At 42.2% G+C, this 16,542-nt stretch overlaps 1 pseudogene; it reads right to left on the reverse strand.

Annotated features, from left to right (window-relative positions):
- Positions 1–11,470: 11,470 nt before the first annotated feature.
- On the reverse strand, positions 11,471–16,280 carry LOC117131496 (annotated as a pseudogene).
- Positions 16,281–16,542: the final 262 nt, after the last annotated feature.

Here is a 16,542-nt window from a genome sequence, read left to right on the forward strand (position 1 = left end):
TAATCTTCATCAAGTCAAAAAAAAAAAAAAAAAAAAAATAAAAACGTGTTGCTAGGATTGCATAATTCGGTTTCCATTTTTGCAAAGAGTTTTCAAATTGTTTCCTTCCCGGTCGATCACCTTTTCCAAGTCTTTCCAATTCTATTACTACTACAGCTTTTATTAGTGTCTATTGCCTATTCGAATTTATAAAAAAAAAACAAAAAAAGGAAATTTGTATCTTTTCTTTCTCGTTTTCTTTCTTATTTACCTATTGAAAAGCTAAGGCATCTCTTGTTTATCTTGCAAGGTACAACTCAACCGCATACATGGGAGAAGCGAGTGAGCAAGCTACCATGATGCAAGTCCTCAACGCTTTGAGAGAAGAGATGAGGGTTATGCGGCAAGACCTTGGGGAAAGGATGACTAGAGTTGAGCAAAGACCTCCTCCTTTGCAACCAGTACGGAACGTTGATAGGTTCTTGAATCCAAACAACAGAAGATATGGAGTGCCCGTCCATGACAACCCGGAGACTAGCACCCGGAACCAGCAGACTGATGAAGACACGGGACAGCAGCACGGTCCAATACCAAACCAGAGAGCAGGGTTGCCACCAGATGACTATGGTGAAGAAGAAGAGGAGGAAGGGTTTGCACCTCAACCCCGAGCTCCACGCAGGCAAAACCGGCACCAAGGGTTTGAAGAAGAGGAACTCCTACCTCAACACCGAGCCCCACGCCAACAAAACTATAACCAAGGGCCAGAGCACATCAAGATGAATGCTCCCGGCTATGCGGGGAAGGTTGATCCAGAAGCTTACCTAGACTGGGAGAAAAGGATGGATCACATTTTTGCCTACTATAACCACCCTGGTCCTAAAAGAGTTGCTTTGGCAGTAGCTCAGCTCACGGACAATGCACTTTCCTGGTGGGATAGATTGTGCTCCGATAGGAGAAGGAACGGATTGAGGCAACTAGACTCTTGGCTAGACATGAAAGATGCGATGAAGCAACGGTTTGTGCCACAACACTTTCACAGAGACTTGCAAAGGAAGTTACGGGCACTCAAGCAAGGCAGCAAGTCAGTGGAAGAGTACTATGAAGAGTTTGAGAAATTAAGAAACCGTTTGGACCTTAATGAAGATGAGGAAGCTACCATGGCTCAATTCCTTGATGGTTTACAGGAGAGGATAAGCTGCAAGGTGGAGAGACATGTTTATGCTGACATGAAGGACCTGTTCCATCTAGCTATCCAAGCTGAACAACACATCAAGAAGAAGAGCTCCAAGGGCAAGTCTCAAGTTTCTTGGAATTCAAGCAATAGCAACTACAACAAGTCGGTGGACAAAGGAAAAGGGGTTGAAGGAGACAGCCGGCCTAAGCCTCGCACCACCGAACCCACGAAGGACAACAAAACCGAGCCAGCCAAAGCTACCAACCCCCAACGTGCCAGAGACATCACCTGTTTCAAATGTAGAGGCCGAGGGCACATGGCAAGAGAGTGCCCAAACCAGAGGGTTATGCTGCTCACCGATGATGGCTATGAATCTCGTGATGAAGGAGAAGTACCTGAGATTCAAGAAGAGTATGGAGAAGTTGAATATGCTGATGTGGGAGAGAGCTTGATGATCCGACGTGTGCTTAGCGTCTTAGTTCAACCCGCCGAGACAATCCAAAGAGAAAACATATTCCACAGCCGTTGCACCATAAAAGGCAAGGTATGTAACCTTATTATAGATGGTGGGTCTTGTACCAATGCTGCTAGCGCTTACATGGTAGAAAAACTTGGTTTAGAAAAGACAAAGCATCCGCATCCATATAGGCTAAGGTGGTTAGATGATAAGGTTGAGCTTAAAATTAAGGAACAAGTGAGCATTCCATTTAGCATTGGTAAGTATCAAGATGAAGTAGTTTGTGACGTAGTCCCTATGCAAGCTGGACATGTATTGCTAGGAAGACCATGGCAGTGGGATAGAGAAACTAAGCATGATGGTAGAACTAATATGTATACATTCATGCATGATAAGCGTAAGATAAGCTTAGCGCCTCTCACTCCAACACAAGTTCATGAAATTCATTTGCAAATGGTTAAGGAAAAGGAAAAGTCTGTTAAATCAAACTTTCTTATCCGTTCTAGCTGTGTAAGAAAGGCTGCTACTACCAAACACACAATGCTACTAATGATCTTTAAGGAGCTTTTGAGTGCAGGTTCTGATGAGTTAACTCTTCATCCAGAGATTACTAAGCTTCTTGACATGTTCAAAGATGTGTTTCCAGAGGAGATTCCGCACGGTTTACCCCCACTCCGAGGCATTGAGCACCAGATAGATTTTGTGCCAGGAGCTGCCCTGCCAAACAAACCGGCTTATAGGGTGAACCCGGAAGAGACTAAGGAGTTGGAGAGACAAGTGCAGGACCTATTAGACAAAGGATACGTGAGGGAGAGTCTCAGTCCTTGCGCTGTGCCTGTCTTACTTGTACCAAAGAAGGACGGGACATGGAGAATGTGTGTAGACTGCCGAGCCATCAACAACATCACCATCAAGTATAGACACCCCATCCCACGGCTTGATGACATGTTAGATGAGCTAAGCGGAGCCACCATCTTCTCCAAGATTGATCTTAAGAGTGGGTACCATCAGGTAAGAATGAAAGAGGGAGATGAGTGGAAGACAGCTTTTAAAACAAAGCAAGGTCTATATGAATGGTTGGTGATGCCATTTGGACTTAGCAATGCTCCTAGTACTTTCATGCGTCTCATGAACCACATTCTTAGGCCATACATCAGTAAGTTTGTTGTGGTTTATTTCGATGACATTTTAATTTACAGTACTAGTTTACTTGATCATGTGACACATCTTGAGCAAGTACTAGAGACACTTCGACAAGAAGGGCTTTATGCAAACCTCAAGAAGTGCACATTCTGCACTGATAAACTTGTCTTCCTAGGTTTTGTTGTGAGTTCACAGGACTTACAGGTTGATGAAGAGAAGGTTAAGGCCATTCAAGAGTGGCCGACTCCAACAAACATCAGCCAAGTTAGAAGTTTCCATGGCCTAGCTAGCTTCTACAGGCGGTTTGTCAAGGATTTCAGTAGTATAGCTGCACCCCTTACTGCTGTGGTGAAGAAGAGTATTGGGTTCATTTGGGAAAAAGCTCAACAGGAAGCCTTTCAGACCTTGAAGTATCGCCTGACCCATGCACCAGTACTGGTCTTACCCGACTTCAATAAGACCTTTGAAGTAGAATGTGATGCATCAGGGATTGGGATAGGGGCAGTTCTTATTCAAGAAGGAAAACCCGTGGCTTACTTCAGTGAGAAGCTTGGTGGAGCAGCTCTTAATTATCCGACCTATGATAAAGAGTTGTATGCTTTGGTGAGAGCTTTAGAGACATGGCAGCACTACCTGCTGTCTAAAGAATTCGTGGTACACACTGACCATGAAACCCTTAAACATCTAAGAGGGCAAACCAATCTCAAGAGGAGACATGCTCGCTGGTTAGAGTTTATTGAGACATTTCCATACATTATCAAGTATAAGAAGGGCAAGGAGAACATTGTAGCAGATGCACTCTCCAGGAGATATGCTTTGATTGCAACCATGGAAGCAAAGGTGTTGGGATTTGAGTTCATCAAAAGTTTGTACGGAGAAGATCCGGATCTTGCTGCTATCTACTCAAGTTGCACCAAAGGACCACAAGGAAAGTTCTACTTGCATGAGGGATTTCTTTTCAAGGGCAGGAGATTATGCATTCCTCAATGCTCTTGAGAGATCTAATCACTAGAGAGGCTCACGGAGGAGGGCTCATGGGTCACTTTGGAGTAGATAAGACACTTGCTGTGGTCAGGGAACATTTCTATTGGCCGCATCTTAAGAAATCAGTAGAATCTCATTGCGCCAGATGTGTGACTTGCAAGAAGGCTAAGTCTAGAGTCCAGCCTCATGGCCTTTACATGCCACTGCCGATTCCTACAGCTCCTTGGGTAGACATCTCCATGGATTTTGTCCTAGGATTACCAAAAATTCATCACAAGGATTCAATCTTTGTTGTCGTGGACAGATTCTCCAAAATGGCACACTTCATACCTTGTGCCAAGGTGAATGATGCGTCCAAAACTGCTGATCTGTTCTTTAAGGAGGTAGTGCGCTTACATGGGGTGCCAAGGACTATTGTATCTGACCGAGACACCAAGTTCCTCAGCCACTTTTGGAGAACACTATGGAAGAAGTTGGGAACAAAGTTGCTATTCTCTACTACTTGCCATCCCCAAACTGATGGGCAGACTGAAGTTGTCAACAGGACGCTCTCTACGCTGCTTAGGGCAACCATTGGGAAGAACATGAAGAATTGGGTTGATTGTATTCCATTCATCGAATTTGCATACAACCGAGCTCAGCATTCAGCCACTAAGATGTCCCCCTTTGAGGCAGCCTATGGGTTCAACCCGAAAACCCCTTTGGATCTTAAACCATTACCCCCAGCTGAAGTTGTCAGTCTTACCGGGGAAGCTAAAGCTGCTTATGTCAAAGAACTCCATCAGAAGGTTCAAGAGAATTTAGAGAAGAGGACTGAGCAGTACACTAAACATGCCAACAAGGGCCGCAAGGACATTGTATTTGAACCAGGGGAGTGGGTTTGGTTACACATGCGGCAAGAAAGGTTTCCTAACCAGAGAAGTTCCAAGCTGAAGCCAAGAGGGGACGGCCCATTTCAAGTTGTTGAGAGGATCAACAACAATGCCTACCGTCTTGATCTGCCAGGTGAGTTGAATGTGTCTTCTACTTTCAATGTTACTGATCTATCTCCTTGTTTTGCAGATGAACCAGTTTTGAGGTCAAAACCTTTTGAAGAGGGAGGGAATGATGAGGATATTCAACCAGAGCCGGAACCAGACTTAACTGAACCTGATATCCAGGACATGATCAGCAACATAACCAAATCAGAGACAGTCCAAGAAGTGCCAGTACCAACCGTATTCAAGGGAGCTATCACTAGACAAAGAGCTAAGGTACTTCAACATAAATTTAATGAGAGCATGATACTTGCTTCTGATCTTGGACAGGTTAAACTGGCTGGTGAACCAAGCTTGAAGCAAGATGAACTAAAGGATGCAGAACCGGTTAAGGAGAAACAAGCATCAAGTGAGGATATGTGGCCATTCATCCCGGAGCAATGCCACACCAACCTGATGATCATTACCATGGAAGATCAACTTGCCTAGCAAGTCTCTTGGACGAATCTAGCAACTAGGCCAAGCTCTTTGTGTGTGCTCTTTTTCCCTTACTCTTGGTTTTGTCCCAAATGGGTTTTCCAGAGAAGGTTTTTAACGAGGCCACAACTTGCTTCACACTTATCCCAAGTGCCAAGTTCGATCCAAGGCTAAGAAGCCTCATGACCTTATTTCATGTTTTACATTATAGTTTGTTTCCTTATTTGTACTTTCGTGACCTAAGTGGAGCCTGTTCCCTTAGTCCTATTTATATGTTTTCGCAAGCCCACTTTTGGGGCAGACTTTGAATAATCATAAACTTTTCTTTTAAAGAAAACCCTAGAGCTCTCAAGCTAGAACTCGCCTCCTTCTCTTTGCCTTGTGAGACCAGTACCTCCACGGCCTAGAGGAACCTTGTGTTGTATCGCGAGCCTCCCCATCTCTCGTGTGGTGCACTTCATCCCATCATACAGTTCCAGTTCAGATCCCTTGGTTGATTAGATCAGTCCATCCGGATCACCCTTGTGTTAGATCGGCTCCTTCTCTCTTGCTTGGGAACGTACAGCCTTTGATAGCTTAGGCTTGTATCACCTTAGTACCTTGAATCCCTGCCTTATCACTCCCTGTGATAATCAAATCATCCACATACACTAGAATCACAATGATCCCTGAGGGTCCTGTCAAGGTGAAGAGAGTGTGATCTAGTTCAGACTTTCTAAAGCCTCTCCCATTGAGTGTTGTACTCAGCTTCCTGTACCAAGCTCTAGGTGATTGTTTCAGCCCATATATTGCCTTCTTCAATCTCAATACATTCCCTGGCTTTACTAGGTGCTCAAGACCAGGAGGCGGATGCATGTCTACTTCATCTTCAAGTTCACCTTGCAGGAAAGCATTCTTCACATCCATTTGCCACAAATCCCACTCCAAGTTTGTTGCAATGGACAACACAATCCGAACTGTGTGCAGCTTAGCTACTGGTGCAAAGGTATCAATGTATGTTGATCAGAGTTAAGTATATGAGAAGAGGAGCTAAGGGAGTTGAGGTATTAGAGGAAGAGATGAAGTATGGAAGAAGAGGTGAGTTTGGGTTGAGTGATCCGTACAAGGCCGTACAGGCCGTACCATCCGTACATAGGACATCAACCAAACTCACCAAGGTAAAACTAAGTTACCAAGGTAACTTAGTGGAGAGGAGGATAAGCTTTGGAGTGGATAAGACCGCGGAGGAAGAAGAGCTGAGGCGCGGACTGACAGTCTGGCATGGACTGGAAAGTAAACAGCATCTATGAGAAGATGCTAGATGCCTCACACACTTGAAGAAGCTCATTGGCCGGATTCAAATATAGGCTCCTCCTCCTTTTGACTTCACATGCTTTCCTTATCCTTTGTAATCGAAAACCCTAAGCTCCCCTTGCTATATATTGTAACCCAAGATCATTAATGAAAGTTAGACAGTTCTAATCACTAAATCTCTCTACACATTTCACAATGATTCTCCATTAGTCTCATAATCTCTTACTCTTTCTTAATCTCTCTCTTATTCTCTTATAAACTCAGATTCTATCTTACATTTCTCAAAAGTCATATGGTATCAGAGCCAGGTTGATTTCAATCTGAGTTCTTTGGTGTTTCTCTTAAAGATTCAAACGTGAAGCTTTAAGAGATCAAGTGAGTGTGTTTGGAGTGTTCTTGAGAGTTTCGACATCACAAAGGGTTCAGCTACTTTTGGGAGATCTTTTCTGGTTCTTTGGAGGTTCTTTGAAGACACAAGACAAGATACAAGGTGGGGAAGCTGGTGTTGCGAATCTAAGGTCCAAGATCAAGTCTTTTGCAAGCTATTGAAGTGAAGCTGTTGAAGATGGAAAGCGGGATGAAGATGAAGGTTGCGGTGACTTTCAAGGGAAGTAACTACCTAGTATGGTCTAGGATGGTGAAGACTGCTGTGGGAAGCAAGGGCTTATGGAAGCACATCACATCTGGTGAGGCTCCTAAGCTGATTACCCAAGAAGGAGACAAGGAGAGTGTCTCGGAGAGTGAAGCTGAGAAGTGGCAGCAAGAAGACATGATGGTGATGTCAGTTCTTCATGCCTCGTTAGAGCCAGCTATACTGGATGCTTATAGCTACTGTGAGACAGCCAAGGAGCTGTGGGACACACTGAAGAAGGTGTATGGAAACACTTCCAATCTGAGCCGGGTGTTTGAAGTAAAGAAGGCAATCAATGGGTTGTCTCAAGAAGACATGGAGTTTACCAAGCATTTGGGAAGGTTCCGGTCACTGTGGTCTGAGTTGGAGATGCTTAGGCCAAGTACACTTGATCCAGAGCTCCTAAATGAGAGGCGTGAGCAGGACAAGGTCTTTGGGCTTCTACTCACGCTGAATCCAAGCTACACTGGTCTAATCCAGCACATGTTGAGGTCCGAGAAGCTACCTGATCTAGAGGAGGCGTGTGCTCAGATACAAAAGGAGCAAGGCTCCATTGGCTTGTTTGGAGGCAAGGGGGAGCTGTCTCTTGCTAATGCTGTGCAATCTGATCATGAAGAGACTCCACAAGCCAACAAAGCAGCACACGGCAAGTATGAGGATAGGAAGTTCAATGGCAACTGTGATCATTGCAAGAAGCTGTAACGACCCAGATTTTTCTGGTGGGCCAGTTTGGCCTTTATTAAAAATTAAAGTCTAATTCTCTCTTTTTACTTTGTCCCACATTAGATGTTTAGAAAACCTACCTCCCTTCCCTTCTCCTATATAAGAAACTCCATCCTTTCTCTTTATTCTCATCAAGTCAAAGTATTTCTTTGCATGTGACGAGTTGTTGTTGAATTATTCGACGACCAGTCACTAGTGAATTTTCCGGTGGGATTTCTGGGTGAGCTTCCGGCGAGATTTCTGGACGAGCTTCTGGTGAGATTTCTAGACGAGCTTCCGGCGGGTTTTCTAGTAAGTTTGTTGCCTCCTCATTTCTAGTTATAGGAATATTTTTAGGAAAGTTGCTATTTTAGGAAAGTTTCTATTTTAGGAGAGGTTTCATTTTAGGAAAGTTTCCATTTTAGGAAACTTATTTCCAAAGAAGCTGAGCTTAAGTCGTTGATTCTCGTGTTGCAGTTGACCTCAGCTGACCGCATCTTCTGTTGTTCATTTCAGCCTGTGGCTAAGGTGAGGGCTATCCCATTAAATCCCGAGCTAGTTTAGTACTACTATTATGGAAAGTTTAGTTTCGAAACATGATCCGTCTGTTTGAGAGTCTTGTTTGTTTATTACTACTATTGATTGTTAAACCGGAAATAAGATAATAGAGGATTCAACGGTTGATTGAATTGAATGAATTAAGAACTGTTATTTATATATGTATATACATAAGTCTGTTATGAGATTGTGGGGCACAAAGATGTTGTGCTAACGGCGCATTGTGTGGAGATTGCGGGACACAGAGACGTTTGTGTTAGCGGCGCATTGTATAGAGATTGCGGGGCATATGGACGTCTATGCTAGCGGCGCATTGTATGAGGGATTGCGGGGTACAAAGACGTTTGTACTAGCGGCGCATAGGTGATTGCGGGGTACAAGGATGGACTCTTGTACTAGTGGCGCATAGAGTTATATATTTATATCCGTATAAGGAGAATGCGGGTTGTGTGATCTAGTTATGCACTATCAGCGCATTTGATGTTTTATGTGGTGTATTAGACACCTTGTTTGTTTCATGCTAGAGCTAGGCCTACATAGTCATAGTGCTATGTACTGAGTCAGTGGTTTGTGGTTTAGCATCCCATACCTCACGGAGTAACTCCCCTGTTACTCACCCCTCCTTCTTCCCCCTTTCAGGTGAGACCGACGAGCAGGAGTGATTACTATCGGATTGGTGCTTTGGGAGTTTTATCTCTTTAATTTTCAGACTTGCGGTTTTTATGATTTTATCGATATTTTCAGGTTTTATTATATTATCTGGATTTACGACTTTGGAGTTGACTTTAGAGAAGTAATAAATGGAGATTTCGGACTTTATATTTATTTATTTTATTTTGGAAAATACGGGTGTTACAGAAGCATGGACACAAGAAGAGCCAATGCTGGATACTTCATCCTCATTTGAAGCCGGCGAAGTTCATGAAGGAAAGGGAGGCAAGGGCGCATGTATCTGATGGAGCAGGACCATCTAACCGTGGAGCTGAAGGAGAGGGACGTGAGGGTGATGGCAAGGCACTGGTGACATACTCAGCAACTCCTAACATCCGCGGCAATGATCAGGACTTCATAAGGAGATCCGAGATGGATGCACTCATCAAAATGCTCAAGGAGAATGGTAACATTCATGGGTACTCATTTGGTGCATCAATGATAGCTAGGACTATAGATAATACTCCATATGTTACTGACATTGCTAGGATGAATAGCATTAAGTATAGTGACAATGCTAGAGCCGAGTACACCTTTGATAGAAATGCTAGGATGTATCATGAGCTTAAAGCATTTAGATCACCATTGAACCTGTGTCACACTGCTAGCAACATAACTAAGCCATTAATTGTTGATTCTGGTGCATCTCATCACATGATTAGTGATACAAATTTGATTAAAGATATAGAACCAACTAATGGACATGTTATGATTGCAAATGGAGATAAGATACCTATTAGAGGAATAGGAAACTTGAAATTGTTTGACAAAAACTCTAGAGCTTTCTATATGCCTGATTTCACATCCAACTTGTTATCTGTCAAGAAGTGCACAACTGATTTGAATTGCAATGTTATATTCAGTCCTAATGATGTGAAGTTTCAGGATATTGAGAGCAGCCAAATGATTGGAAAAGGAATCACTAAAGGAGAGTTGTATTTGCTTGAAGAACTTGAACCTGTTTCCAATCACAAATGCTCATTTACTTCTGCTTCTAGTTTAAATAAAAATGCATTGTGGCATGCTAGATTAGGACATCCCCATAGTAGGGCTTTGAACTTGATGTTACCAGGTGTTTTATTTGAGAATAAGGATTGTGAAGCTTGCATTTTAGGCAAGCATTGTAAAACTGTTTTTCCAAACTCTACTAGTGTTTATGATAAGTGCTTTGATCTTATACATTCTGATGTTTGGACTGCACCTTGCATATCTAGGGATAATCATAAATACTTTGTGACATTCATTGATGAAAAATCCAAATACACCTGGTTAACTTTAATCCCATCAAAAGATAGAGTGATAGATGCATTTAAGAACTTTCAAGCTTATGTGACTAACCATTATCATGCCAAGATTAAAATTTTTAGATCAGATAATGGAGGAGAGTACATAAGCTATGCGTTCAAAAGCCATCTAAACCATCATGGGATCTTGCATCAAACAAGCTGTCCTTATACTCCACAACAGAATAGGGTGGCTGAGAGGAAGAACAGGCACTTGATGGAGGTTGCTAGATCACTGATGTTTCAAGCCAATGTCCCAAAGAGATTTTGGAGTGATGCAGTTGCAACAGCATGCTACTTGATCAACCGGATTCCCACCAAGGTGCTAAAGGATCAAGCACCATTTGAGGTTCTCAACACGCACAAGCCATCAGTAGAGTACTTAAGAGTATTTGGGTGTTTATGCTATGTGCTGGTAATGAGATCCTAGGATGTTTCTTTGGATTGAACTGGATAGATCCTTGTATAAACGAATCAGAGACTCAAGTTTATCAAGGTGATGGCTCGTATGGTGACACAAAGAGTTGCGGAAAGACTCCTTGATACTCCTAGATGACTAGCTTGGATATTACACACCAAAATAGACACCCTTAGTTGTTGGATATGACACACCAACGGAATTCACTCAAGACTTGATGAGAAGTAAAGAGAGAACAAAGAAATCTGATAGATTTTTGTAGAAAGAAGATTGTATTGCAAAAGAGAGAACGCACACAAGCTTATATAGAGAAGTATGGAACAGGCTCCACATTCTCGAGATCATTAAAGGGAACAGGCTCCCTTGGAACTACAACAAAGACTAAAGACTTATTCAAATTTGAAAAGAGTTTAAAACATGAAATAAAAACCATAGTTTAAAAATAACATAAGGTGGAACCATGATACATCATCTAAGGTTTATGTAAGTAACTTGTGGCCTCATTAAAAACCTGCCTTTGGAAAACCCAATGGGACAAAACCAAAGGTTAGGAAAAGAGCACACACAAGCACTTGCTTAGATGATGATCAGTTTGAAACAATGGCTTGAATGGTGATGAGAGTGTCTTGATTGATCAAACGTCCATCAAGGCTATCTTCTTGCTTCCATGAGATCATAAGTATACTTCCAACAGCTTCTTTGAGTCTTCTTGCTTTGGCACGAGTGATGGGACCTGGTGGAATGACTAAGGCATCCTCTTCTTCACTTGATTTGTCTTTGAGCTCTTCATCTCCATCCTTGTGCTGGTCCATGATCATATCATCCCCTCCTTCTTGAAAAGGATTTGTCCTCAAATCTGACTCATCTGCAAAATAAGGAATCAAGTCAGTGATATTAAAACTATTGCTCACATCATACCTTCCTTGGAGATCCAGCTTGTAAGCATTGTTGCCGATTTTCTTTATGATCTCAAATGGTCCATCAATTCTTGGCATGAGCTTGGATTTCCTCTCATTAGGAAATCTTTCTTTCCTTAGGTGAATCCAGACTTGATCACCCACTTCAAAGACTCTTTCACGCCTTCCCTTGTTTGCTTGTTTGACATATTGCTTAGTCTTCTCTTCTATGTTGCGCCTTGCTTGTTCATGAAGCTGTTGTACCTTCTCTGCCTTCTTCTTGCCATCAAGACTAACTCTTTCACACTCAGGTAAAGGTATTAGATCCAAAGGAGAGATGGGATTGAACCCATAAACAATTTCAAATGGAGAAAACTTAGTAGCAGAATGCACAGCATGATTATATGCAAATTCACAATGAGGCAAACAATCTTCCCATGATTTCAAGTTTTTTTTTATAATTGCACGCAAGAGTGTACCAAGAGTTCTATTAACTACTTCAGTCTGACCATCAGTTTGTGGATGACAAGTAGTAGAAAACAATAGCTTAGTGCCTAGTTTAGACCAAAGAGTTTTCCAAAAGTAGCTTAGAAACTTAGTATCTCTATCAGATACAATAGTCTTAGGCATGCCATGTAAGCGCACAATCTCCTTAAAGAATAAGTTAGCTACATGCAATGCATCATCAGTTTTATGACAAGCAATAAAGTGTGCCATCTTAGAAAATCTATCAACTACCACAAAGATTGAATCTTTACCAGTACGAGTTCTAGGCAATCCAACAATGAAGTCCATAGAGATATCATTCCAAGGATGATAAGGGATGGGTAAAGGAGTATACAAACCATGGTTTTGGACTTTGGACTTAGCTTGTTTACAAGTTGCACACCTTTCACAAAGTCTTTCCACATCTCTTTTCATCCGCGGCCAGTAGAAGTGATCCTGCAAGGTCTTGAGAGTTTTTGCAACACCAAAATGTCCCATGAGGCTTCCTCCATGAGATTCCCTAACAAATAAATCTCTCAAAGAACAATTAGGCACACAAAGTCTATTATCATAGAAAAGAAATCCATCCTGCCTAAAGTAATGTCCAGCAGCAAATTTCTCACAAGACTTGTAAGCATCTTTAAAATCAGGATCAGTTTCATACATACCTTTAATCTGCTCAAAACCCAACAGTTTGACATCAAGAGTGTTTAAGAGAACATACCTTCTAGATAGTGCATCAGCCACTATATTCTCTTTACCTTGTTTGTACTTGATCACATAAGGGAAAGTTTCTATGAACTCAACCCACCTTGCGTGTCTCTTACTGAGCTTGTTCTGTCCTTTTAGATACTTGAGGGACTCGTGGTCTGTGTGTATGACAAATTCCTTGGGCCATAGATAATGCTGCCAAGTCTGCAAAGCCCTTACTAAAGCATATAGCTCTTTGTCATAAGTTGCATAGTTGAGAGTAGCTCCTCCAAGCTTCTCACTGAAGTATGCAATAGGTCTTTTCTCCTGCATCAACACAGCACCCACACCTATACCAGAAGCATCACATTCTATCTCGAAAGTTTTATTAAAATCAGGTAAAACAAGGAGAGGAGAATGAGTGAGCTTCTCTTTAAGGCTTTGGAAAGCAGTTTCCTGTGGCTCTCCCCATTTGAATCCCACATCTTTCTTGATTATCTCGGTCAGTGGAGCTGCAATGGTGCTAAAATCCTTGACAAAGCGCCTGTAGAAGCCAGCCAACCCATGAAAGCTTCTTACTTCACTCACAGTAGCAGGAATCGGCCATTCCTTGATTGCTTTGATTTTTTCCTGATCCACCTTAACTCCATCTGCACTTACTACAAATCCTAGAAAGACCAAGTTATCCGTTCCAAAAGTACACTTCTTAAGGTTAGCAAAAAGAGATTCCTTTCTAAGCGCATCAAGAACAGCTTTAAGATGTCCTATATGATCATTAAAGCTCTTGCTGTATACCAGGATGTCATCGAAGTATACCACAACAAATTTGCCAATGAATGATCTAAGAACATGATTCATTAATCTCATGAATGTACTAGGTGCATTGGTTAATCCAAATGGCATTACTAACCACTCATATAAACCATGTTTAGTTTTGAATGCAGTTTTCCATTCATCTCCTTCCTTCATCCTAATCTGATGGTATCCACTTTTCAAATCAATCTTAGAAAATATGCAAGAACCATGCAATTCATCAAGCATATCATCTAATCTAGGAATAGGATGGCGATACTTTACAGTGATATTGTTGATGGCTCTACAATCAACACACATGTGCCAGCTTCCATCCTTCTTAGGCACAAGAAGTACTGGTACTGCACATGGGCTCATGCTTTCACGGATATGCCCCTTTGCCATCAATTCCTCAACTTGTTTTTGCAGTTCTTTAGTCTCCACGGGATTAGTCCTATAAGCTGGCCTATTTGGAAGTGTAGAACCAGGGACAAAATCAATCTGATGCTCAATCCCTCTAAGAGGTGGAAGTCCTTGAGGAGTTTCTTCTGGAAACACATCTCTATATTCCTGTAAAAGATACTCAATTTCACTCGGATATACCGGTGTTGGGTCAGTAACATTCAAATGAGACTCTTTAAAGATAAGTAAAAGAATGGATTGATGAGCATTGAGAGTTCTTTTGATATCACCCGAGTTGGCATAGAAACTATGCTGCTTCTTTGAATCAGGTTTGAGGTCTATTTCTTTCTTCTTTTGTAGCTGCAGTTGATCTTGGTGAACCTCCTTTGGTGTTAGAGGAACCAGCACAGTCTTCTTCCCTTTGAACTCAAACGTGTGCTTGTTGGTGTAGCCATCATGTATCACTCGTCTATCTGATTGCCATGGCCGACCAAGAAGGATATGTCCAGCTTCCATAGGCAGTACATCACAGAGAACCTCATCCTCATACCTTCCAATTGCAATGGGAACCGAAACTTGACTAGAAACCCTCATTTCTCCTTCTTCATTCAACCATTGAAGCCGGTAGGGTTTTGGATGTTTCTGTACTTGGAGGCCAAGCTTCTTTACCATAGTTTCACTAGCTACATTCACACAACTTCCTCCATCAATGATAAGACTACAGACCTTTCCTTGCACAAGGCACCGAGTGTAGAATAGATTCTCTCTCTGTTCTTGCTCTTCAGCTTTACTTTGCAAACTCAAAGTTCTTCTAGCCACCAATAGCCTTCCTCTCACGGGTTCTTCTTCATATTCTTCTTCAGTAAGCGCCTTATACTCAGACTCTGAAAGCTCATCCTCAGATTCATACTCTCCATTCTCAAGAAGAATCATGATTCTTTTATTGGTGCACTCATTTGCATAATGGCCTCTACCCTGACACTTAAAGCACTTAACATCTCTAGCTCTTGCACTTGAAACCTCAGCTTTTCCTTTATCCTTACTGTAAATGGGATTTGTCTTTGATTCTTCTTTCAGTTGCGGTTTGCTTTCCTTTTGATAGCCAGACTTTTCTTCTTTAGTTCCCTGAAGTCTGGTGTTGTAACGAGAGTGAGAATGGCCCTTCCTTTTAACTTGTTGCTCCACTAGTATAGCTTTGTGAAGCATCTCCTCTAACTCCACATAGTGCTGCATCTCAACGTTATCTTGTATCTCTCGGTTGAGACCTCCTAAGAACCTAGCCATAGTAGCTTCTTTATCTTCAGAAACACGAGCTCTCAGCATCAACAACTCCATGTCTTGATAGTATTCTTCAACAGACCGAGATCCTTGGGTAAGTCTTCTTAACTTCTGGTGCAAGTCGCGATGGTAGTGATTTGGCACAAATCTTTTACGCATGAGAGCCTTCATCTCGTGCCATGTTTCAACGGGATACTCTTGGTTAAGTCTCCTGGAAGTCACAAGCTGATCCCACCAACTCAACACATAGTCATGAAACTCGGTTGCTGCTATCTGAATTCTTTGGGCATTGGTGTAGTGCTTACAGTTAAACACCAACTCCATCTTCTTTTCCCATTCCAAGTAAGCATCCGGATCAACTTTGCCATGGAAAGGAGGTATCTTCAGCTTTAAACCAGCAAGATCATCTCTGTAAGTTCTCCTTTCATCATGATCTCTCCTATGTCTCCTTCTACTATCTCTAGAAGAGGAACTGCTGCGCGTGGCTCGGTTACGCTCATAGTAGTGGTCTGTTTCTTGTGATTCAGCATGCTCTCGTGGGGTTTCATCACGTCTTTCTCGTCTAGACTCATTGCTATGACCTTGGCCAGTAGCTTGCCTTATCTCTTGCCTTATTTCATCGCGAAGTTCCTTCATACTGCTCTTGATCATATCAGCAACGGTAGTGATCATCGTTCGGTTTAATTGCTCAGTCATCTGATCTCTCAATAACCTGTTCTGTCTCACGAGTTCTGCTTCCTCTTCCGACTCATTCACCATGGTACCTGATTCAGAAAACACTCAAACAAGTAAGATGTTCACAAGAATCAATTTAGAACAATTAGTCGACGCGGAAACAACTTTCAAAAGATTCAAAAAAATAGAAAACTTGTAGATCACGGTTTAGAGAATTCAAATCGACAAGACTAAGATCATGATGTGATCATGGACCAACTATCTAATGGAGATGATGAGGATCTGGATAAGCCGACTGATGGAGATGTTCTAGTCTTGCCTAAAGGACCTATGACTCGATCAAGATCAAGGAAGCTCACGCAAGTTATTGGAGGATTGGTTAAGAGGTCATGGAAGCAAGAGGAATGTCTTGGTAGAAGCTTGATCAACCAAGACACACTTATCACCATTCAAGCTACTTCACCATCAAGCTGATCATCAACTAAGCAAGCAAACTATGTGTGCTCTTTTTCCCTATCTTTGGTTTTGTCCCAATG

Source organism: Brassica rapa, unplaced genomic scaffold, assembly GCF_000309985.2.
Source record: "Brassica rapa cultivar Chiifu-401-42 unplaced genomic scaffold, CAAS_Brap_v3.01 Scaffold0991, whole genome shotgun sequence".
NCBI lineage: Eukaryota > Viridiplantae > Streptophyta > Magnoliopsida > Brassicales > Brassicaceae > Brassica > Brassica rapa.